Source organism: Kogia breviceps, chromosome 2, assembly GCF_026419965.1.
Source record: "Kogia breviceps isolate mKogBre1 chromosome 2, mKogBre1 haplotype 1, whole genome shotgun sequence".
In the NCBI taxonomy this organism is placed as follows: Eukaryota; Metazoa; Chordata; class Mammalia; order Artiodactyla; family Physeteridae; genus Kogia; species Kogia breviceps.
Window position 1 is genome coordinate 186,801,440 of NC_081311.1, and position 8,464 is coordinate 186,809,903.

The 8,464-nt window shown below is 41.1% G+C and overlaps 1 pseudogene; it reads right to left on the reverse strand.

Moving 5' to 3' along the window:
• Positions 1–1,231: 1,231 nt before the first annotated feature.
• LOC131750448 (dihydrolipoyl dehydrogenase, mitochondrial pseudogene) lies at positions 1,232–3,041 on the reverse strand (annotated as a pseudogene).
• Positions 3,042–8,464: the final 5,423 nt, after the last annotated feature.

Below are 8,464 nucleotides of genomic sequence, written 5' to 3' on the forward strand. Positions count from 1 at the left end.
AGATGTATTTTTGATGTATTTGTGGGGAGGAAGGTGATCTCCACGTCTTACTCCTCTGCCATCTTGAAGGTCCCCTCCACCCCACAGTGTTTTGCTTAATTCCTCCTTATCAGCACCTGCCAGGACCATCCTGTATTTTACTCCCTACCTCCCGTCTTATTCCTTTGCAATCTGCCTTCCAGGGAGTGATTAAACAAACAAACAAACAAACAAAACCATAGTTGGTTATATTTTTCTTCTGCCTAAAAGCTTTCAATGGCTAATGCTTGCTTGCAAAATAAATTTCAAACATACAGACTTGGCATGGCTGACAATTTCATTCGTGTTCCTTACAGCCTTGTCTCAGGCCACTTTCCTACACACACCCTGAGCTGTAGTTCACATGGCCTACTTGTAATTCCAAAAATGTGCCATGGTTCACCTTGCCTTTGTGCTCAGATATATACTGATTTCTCCACCTAGAACATCCATCCACTCCCTCGTCCTCCACCTCTCTGCATAACCCTTACGTGTTCTTAGGGACTTAGCTAGACTGTCATCTTCTCTTAGAAGCATGTCCTGACTTCCCTGAGCTGACTTGGAGGCTTTTCTTTTATAGTCTTCCCTTATTAGCCTATCTCAATATTGATTTTCTCATATGGTACCCTTACGAGGCTAATTATCATAGGCAGGATCTGGGTCCAGCACGTGTGTGATACATAGGAGGGATAAAAGGTATGTTGAATGAATGCTCCCTGCCTGGAAAATTATTCCTTCTCAGCCCAAGTCATAGGGGGTTGATAGGTAACTCCTCCCAGCATTGGCAGTAATGCTCTGAGGGCTTCCTGAGACTCCAGGGTTGGAGAGAAAAGACCAGTTATTTGAGACCTGAAAGTCAGAGCCTGTTAGACAGACATTAGAGACATAAAAAGAACAGTAATGATAATGAAACTGGATTATTCTGTGTGGCTACTTGTCAGGGAACCTGGTAGACATCTCTTCTTGGTGACTTCTGGCAATGCTTTCCCTTTCTTTCTTTTTTTTTTTTTTTGTATATTTAAGACATGTTTATTTCCATATATTCATTTCCCACTGTAATACATTGTTTCTCCACTTAATATATGAATTTCATATATATACTGCCTTACTTTGGTCAACTATATAACTATACTTCAGACTGTAGACCTCAATAGAACCTTAACAATCTAAACACAAATTCTACCTCTAACCACCAAGACTTTGAGGATTAAAATAACTGATAGACCATCATTTTTTATTTACATCAGTTCAGTTTATACATGTTTAACTTATTCTAATGACTGTTTCCAATGTGAAAACCAAGTTTAAAATAACTTGATCACCTTGTTTCAAACACAGCTGTTCACATGCCATACTCCAGCTCCACCCATGTAAGTAAATCCTGTATCAGAGATAAAAGCTACTTAGCATAAATTCAGGGAAGTTGAGCCTTTCATAAACAGCATGAAAATATGGGTTGAAGAAAATTTTCCAGGATGCTACTATAAGTAGCTTTTCTTCTGCGTATTAACACAGTGAAATAAAATATTAAATTTATTTAAAATATAGATATGAGATCATTCCATTCTCTCCAAACCTATTAAATACCTTCCAAAAGTTTTGTAATTCAGTCCTAGAAATTCTTGGAGCTGTGAGCCTTTCCTGTTCAGAAATGTAACCTCTATAAAAGCTCCCAGGAAATTTCAGAAAAATATAATCTTCTAATTTAAAAGTTGATCGATTTGCCAGATGATGCAGCCAGGTTTGCTTCTCTAAAAGCTTCTGATAAGGTTGGATGTGCATGACAGACTCTAGCTGTATCTTCACAGGATGCTCATATTCCAGGGCAAGAGCAGCTTCATTTATCATTTCACCAGCACCTGGTCCTAGAATATGTGCTCCCATACTCTGTCTGTTGAAATCTGCCCAAGTATCTTCACCATGCCATCTGTGTCAGTGTTTGTCTTAGCTCTGCTGTTAGCAGCAAATGGGAATTTCCCAACTGTGTACTCAATACCCTCTGCTTTCAACTGCTCTTCTGGTTTGCCAACCCAAGCAACTTCAGGGTGTGTGTAAATCACCGATGGTACACAATTGTAGTCAATGTGCACAGTGCCACCAGCCATTCCTTCAACACAGATAATGCCTTCATCCTCTGCTTTGTGAGCCAGCATTGGACCAGCAACCACTTTGCCGATTGCATAGATATTTGGAATTTTAGTTTGGAATCTGGTATTTACTGGAATTCTACCTCTAGGATCCAGCTCATTTCCAAGCTCCTCTAGTCCCAAATTCTTAGTAAAGTGCCATCGGCCAATGCAAACCAGGAGTACATCACCAGTGATAACTTCAGCTTTGCCACCAGAAGCAGCTTCAATAGAAACATCAATTTTTCCATCTGACTTCTTAGTAGCACCAGTAACTTTGGTATTCAATGTAAACAGAGAGATGGAGATCTCTGGCAGAGCTGTGGCTATAAGAATGTTCTTTGTATCAATAACTTGAGTGCTGCCATGGGCTTTCGTGGTGGTGACCTGATTTTTCCCAGTTATCTTTCCATATCCATTTACATGAGCAACCTTATTCTGTTTGAACAAGTGGGCAATTCCACCTGTGAAAGCTTTTACTGCATTACTCTTCTGCTCCATCATCTTCTCTAAATTCAAGCGAACTTCAGACATTTCAATTCCTCTAGATGCAAAATGTTTTCCATGGGCCATATGGTAATAATGAGAATTATTCAATAAAGCCTTAGAAAGAATACAACTAACTTTCAAGCATGTTCCATCGAGGGTTTCATTTTTCTCAACGCAGACTGCCTTGAAGCCTAACTGGGCAGCTTTAATAGCAGCAACATATCCTCCAGGACTAGTACCTATCACTATTACATCAGCATCAATTGGTTGATCTGCATAAGTTCTCAGTGGCACTGCAGAAACTCCTTGCAGACCATGAGATGTTCGGTTGAAATGGCCTCTCTTAGCCAAGCAACAGTACACACGACTCCAGCTCTGCATCCTGCAGCTGGACTTCCCTTTCCGCCAAAGCTTTCACCTCCGCTAAGCGTCTCTGCCGCCTCGCCAAGGTCTCCTCCCTGTCTTTTAATAAGAGTACCTTGGTACTACCTCCTCCACCAACCCAATCCCTGTGTTATAGGTGGGGCTGATCCCAGGCTCCCATGCCATTGGTCGGCACATGACTTGGGCCTGTCCAGTCAGAACATCCCATTCCCTTTCCCTGAGCAATTGGTTCAGAGAGAGGTGCATGACCCGAGCCAGACCAATGACACTAAACACAGGACTTTCTCTGGAGCTAAATAGAGACAGATTTTTTTGTTGTTGTTTGGTGGAAATATAAGGTAGATGTATAAGCCTGCAGTGACTGGTTGCCAGCTTGGGCTCCATATGGGAAAAGACTTGAGAATGAAGGAAGGGTTGAGAGGCAGAAAACCAAATTGCTGCTGCTGATGTTTGAGTGCCCAATCCAACTTTGCATTAAGCCAGGCCTGTTTTGTTTTGTTCTTCTGGTTACGTGATAAAATAATTTCCCCTTTTTGAGTAAGGTGATTCAATTTTGGTCTCTGTCGCTTGCAACCAAAGGATGTTTATTAGTACTGAAATCAGGGTAGTCAGCAAATCTAGAGAGAAAATGTGAATACAGAGGACTCTGGCTCTGTGGTCATGGGAAAAGGATGTGTTTCCTTTCATCCAAGTCATTTTACCCAGTGACCATCTAGGCATGCAGCAGAGGAAAGAGTACGCTGGAGGGAGCGGTGGGTCTCAAACTATGGCCCAAGTAGACGGGATACATCTTTTCCCCCTTTCATTTGTACTTGTCAAAAAAAAAAGTTTTTCAAAATTTATTTTGTTTTATATTTATTTTAAATTACTAAGCAAACATGAATACATTTTTCTTCTTATAAATAAGAAATTAAAATATTTTAGAAAATGCAGAATGTCTTCTGACTTTTATTTGACCACTCCTCTCCAGAGGCTACCCTGTATTTGGCTTATATCCTTTAAACTGTATAACTCAGTATAGACACACATAAGAACATAGAGGTTTCTTTTGCACGGTGGCTGTGTGGGGATGGTGGCTGTGATTGTGTTGGTTCTGCTCACAAATGCACTAAGAGTGAAGTTGCAGTAAAAAAAATCCCACCTACAGAAAACACCTCCCTCTAACTGTCATCCACCCCAGGAATATCTGAAACTGCCCCCTCCTGTAAATCCCTTTTATGTATTTAAGAAGCTTTTCTAAAAGGTTCTTTTAACTCTGCCATTAAAAATTTTTCTGGAAAGAAGAGAATGAGTTAAACTATATTTTTTGTCCTTTTTTTCTCACTCATTTTGTAAAAATTACACACGAACCCATGCTTAATTAAATGATTAAAAATATAAAATATGGGCTTCCCTGGTGGCGCAGTGGTTGGGAGTCCGCCTGCCGATGCAGGGGACACGGGTTCGTGCCCTGGTCCGGGAGGATCCCACGTGTCGCGGAGCGGCTGGGCCCGTGAGCCATGGCCACTGAGCCTGCGCGTCCGGAGCCTGTGCTCCGCAACGCGAGAGGCCACAGCAGTGAGAGGCCCGCGTACCGCAAAAAAAAAAAAAAAAAAAAAAAAAAAAAAATATATATATATATATATATATATATATATATAATAAATGTAAAGTAGAATAAAAGGGAAAATCCGCCCTTATCTCATGATCTCCCCTCACCATTCCCCTCCCCCCTCATTATATTGTCTATTTTTCTGGTCCTTCTCTGCATTTTCATTTTATACACATAGAGCAGCAATTTTATACACATAGAGCAGTTATTTTAGAAAACTTTTCTGTGTCAGTGTTTTAAGATTAAAAGGTAAGTTATAAAAAACAGAGAATATGCCTTTAGGTAATGAGACACAGGATGGACAAGCTTTGATGGTGGGGGAGGCAGGAAATCTAGTACAATAAGCCTGTATAGGGAGGTTGGGCTGCTGGGGTGTTGAGAGTTTGTATGGGACGAAGCACTTAGTGAGGCTGTTTCAAAAGTAAACCTGACTGACTGCCCAATTTTTCCATCCTTGCTTCTCAAATCTTGGGGCTGGGAGGTTGGTTGTATTTCTGGCAATAATCGGACTTTAATTTTTTCTACTCTTTTTTAAAAAAAAATTGTTTATTTTTTAAATTTATTTTTGGCTGCATTGGGTCTTCGTTGTTGCACGTGGACTTTCTCTAGTTGTGGCGAGTGGGGGCTACCGTTCCTTGCGGTGCACGGGCTTCTCATTGTGGTGGCTTTTCTTATTGTGGAGCATAGGCTCTAAGTGCCTGGACTTCAGTAGTTGTGGCATGTGGGCTCAGTAGTTGTGGCTCACGGGCTTAGTTGCTCCATGGCATGTGGGATCTTCCCGGACCAGGGCTCGAACCCGTGTCCCCTGCATTGGCAGGCAGATTCTTAACCGCTGTGCCACCAGGGAAGTCCAATTTTTTCTATTCTTAATTGCTACTCAAAGCTCAGTATTTTTTAAGAAAACATAATATCTATCCTTTCCTTTTTCAGGTAAATCAAGCTGATTATCGTTTTGTTTCTTTTTTATGTACCAATTTCAAGTATGGCTAACTTGAGATGGATGGTCTTTGAGGAATGATTCTTGTTTTGAGTTTTTTTTTTTAACTGGTAGAAATTTCCTCTTCCTCATCCTCTCCTTCCTCTTTCTTCATTAGTCTTCCTTCTCTTCCAGTATTCAACATGTATTTTTTTTTAGGGGGTAGGGGATGAATTTTCTTTATTTCCATTTCAGACTCTCATTCAATCCAGGCTCAGTCTTATCTAACGTGCTAACTACTTTTACACTGAGGCTTAGAGAATGCTGATCACACTTCCAAAATATTTTAGCATATAGACATTTGGTGTGATAGGAACATACCCCCAGGATGACTGACACTACTGCCCTCTTCCTTGGGAAGCAATGTAATGCCGTGGGGAAAATCAGGCGCTGGGAGTCACACAGGCCTGGGTGTGTGTCCAGGTGCTGCCCACACTTGTTTCAGGATCTCCAGGAGGTACCTGACAAAGTCTCAGTGTTTTCTTCCATGAAACAGGAAAATGCTTCACTGGGGTATTTCCTTTATTAAATAAAATAATATGTGCAAACCACTGATTCAATACACAAGTGCTATTTTTCCATCCTAACATTTGACTTAGAGGATAGTCCAACAGAAATTTCACACCATCCATTCAGTTTACCAGGACAGAGGAGGAGAGAGTGATACAAGCAGAAGGTCTGTCTAAAAGGAAACACTGTATTATATTTCTCTTTTATTCACTCAGAAACCTGAGCTTGCCTGACCTAGTGCAGGGAGAAAAGGAGGCACTAGAAATACGATTCCTGCTTCACAGACAAGGGATGATAGGATATATGGTAAATGATTCTGTTTGTTTACTAAACACATTACCACAGTTTCATAATAGTAACAAGCTACCTTCCTGAGCTTCAGTGAATTTCATTTTGAAATCCTTCTTTCATTTTCCTGTTTGTATACCAGGAAGTGTGTGTTGTGAATAAGCCCAAACTAGCTTAAGCTAACACACAACAAGCGCGCGCACACGCACGCGCGCACACACACACACACACACACACACACGTATCGACTTATTTTCCTGGAAAGAATAGGAGTGGGCTCAAGCACTATTAGATTTGGGGTTTCTCCCCACCTGCTCTTTCCTGAGCTGTATTGGTCTGCTTGCTGGCTTCTAAGAGAGAGTTGATCTGGACTCAGCAAACTTTAGTCTTAGATCATCCTCACTCAGCTTCCTTCTTAGGATACAGATATAAAATGCCAGGGATAGACTCCTATTGTGTCTTCCTGGATCATGTGACTGCCCTTGACCCAGTACCCAGTGACTGGGTGGGGGGATAGTATATTCTGATTGGCAGGTTGGGTCATGTACTTCTGTGGCCAGAGTGGGTAAGGTTTGGTGACCAGTAGTTCTGCCAGGAACACACAGAATGGAGAGGGGCCCTTTCCCAAAGTCACAGTTTGGTTTTCCCCAGCTCTAATTAAAGCGGTTTGTACCCAGGTGTGATAAATCAGGTACTCACTTGACCTTTAGTTAATGCTTTGTTACTTCCACAATTTATACTAATTTGAGAAATATGCTCTTAAGCAAGGTATGACCATATAATGAATACTAGAGTGGTGTAGTTTCTATGTAGAAACTACATAGAAAGTATATAAAACAGATAACATGTAAAACATATAAAAGTTTTTTATTTGTGTATGAATCCTAGGAGATTCATTCGAAATTCAGCATAAATAAAAATAAACTAGCAAGATGCAAGAAAACAATCTTCCCCAGTATTTTTTTTTAAATTGGCTGTTATGGCATGGCCTTACTTCATTAAAAATTTCTAGACTAAAAACTCTGTTTACCAAGATAAATACAAATGATAAAGGTTTTCAAGAGCTGATGGAGCAACAGGGAAAGACCAAAATGACTTCTCTGTTTTGACTTTGACCATAATTCTAAATTCTGTCCACCTGATGCTTCTACCTTTAAGAGAGTGAAAAGAGGAAAAGAAAGGATGGAAAACTGGAGGGGAGAGAAGGAAGAGGGTGGAGAGGAGGGTATTCCAGATTAATCTTTACCTTCTCAAAAGTGGGATAGAGAAATGAAAAAACACAGGTGCTGGGGCAGATGTTACTGTGTTTTGCACACCAGCTTGCTCTCCCCTCCTCTGAGGCACGTTTACTCAAAGCCCTTCCTCACTCTAAGCCTACATGTTGCCTAACATTACTGACCACTCTGTCAGCTCTGGGGATGGGCCATGACTAACTCGAGCCAGAATGTTTTATCTCCCAACATGTAAGGGCTGTTTTAGAGGTAGCGATGGCAATTAATCTAATCATGGCCAACGCCATGCAAGACGATGTTCCCAGGATTTCTGAAAAAGATAGTCATTCTTTCTGGGCTTGATCTGGTGATTTGAGGAAGAGTTGCTTAGGGCTGGGGTAGCCATGGAGGATGAAGTCAACCCATGAAGGAAGACAGTTCCGGAGAGGCAGAAAAACTGAGGAGCCTGCCGACACATGAGTCTGGAGGAAGCTGCACCAGAAGCCAACTCTACCTGTAGAATTTCAATTATATGACTGAATAAATGCTGTTCTTGGTGTACATTAATTTGAGTTGGGTTTCAGTTCCATTGAAAATGAAAATGATCTTAATTGGTTTTCTTGGAAGTGCATGAATATCATTCTTCTTTATGTCTCTTCCCCCACTGGGTCCAGCATGATGCTTTTGCATATAGTAGGTGCTCACTGAATGAATGAATGAATGCAGTGGAAGCCTCTCTGGGTTGGAAGTTAAGATCTGATCGTCTAATCCTAGTGTATGTAATTTAAAAAAATGTGTGACTAAGCATACATCACCCACCTGTTTGTATCCCATGTTCCGTTTGAGATGTGAAGGGACTGGACCAGTTCCC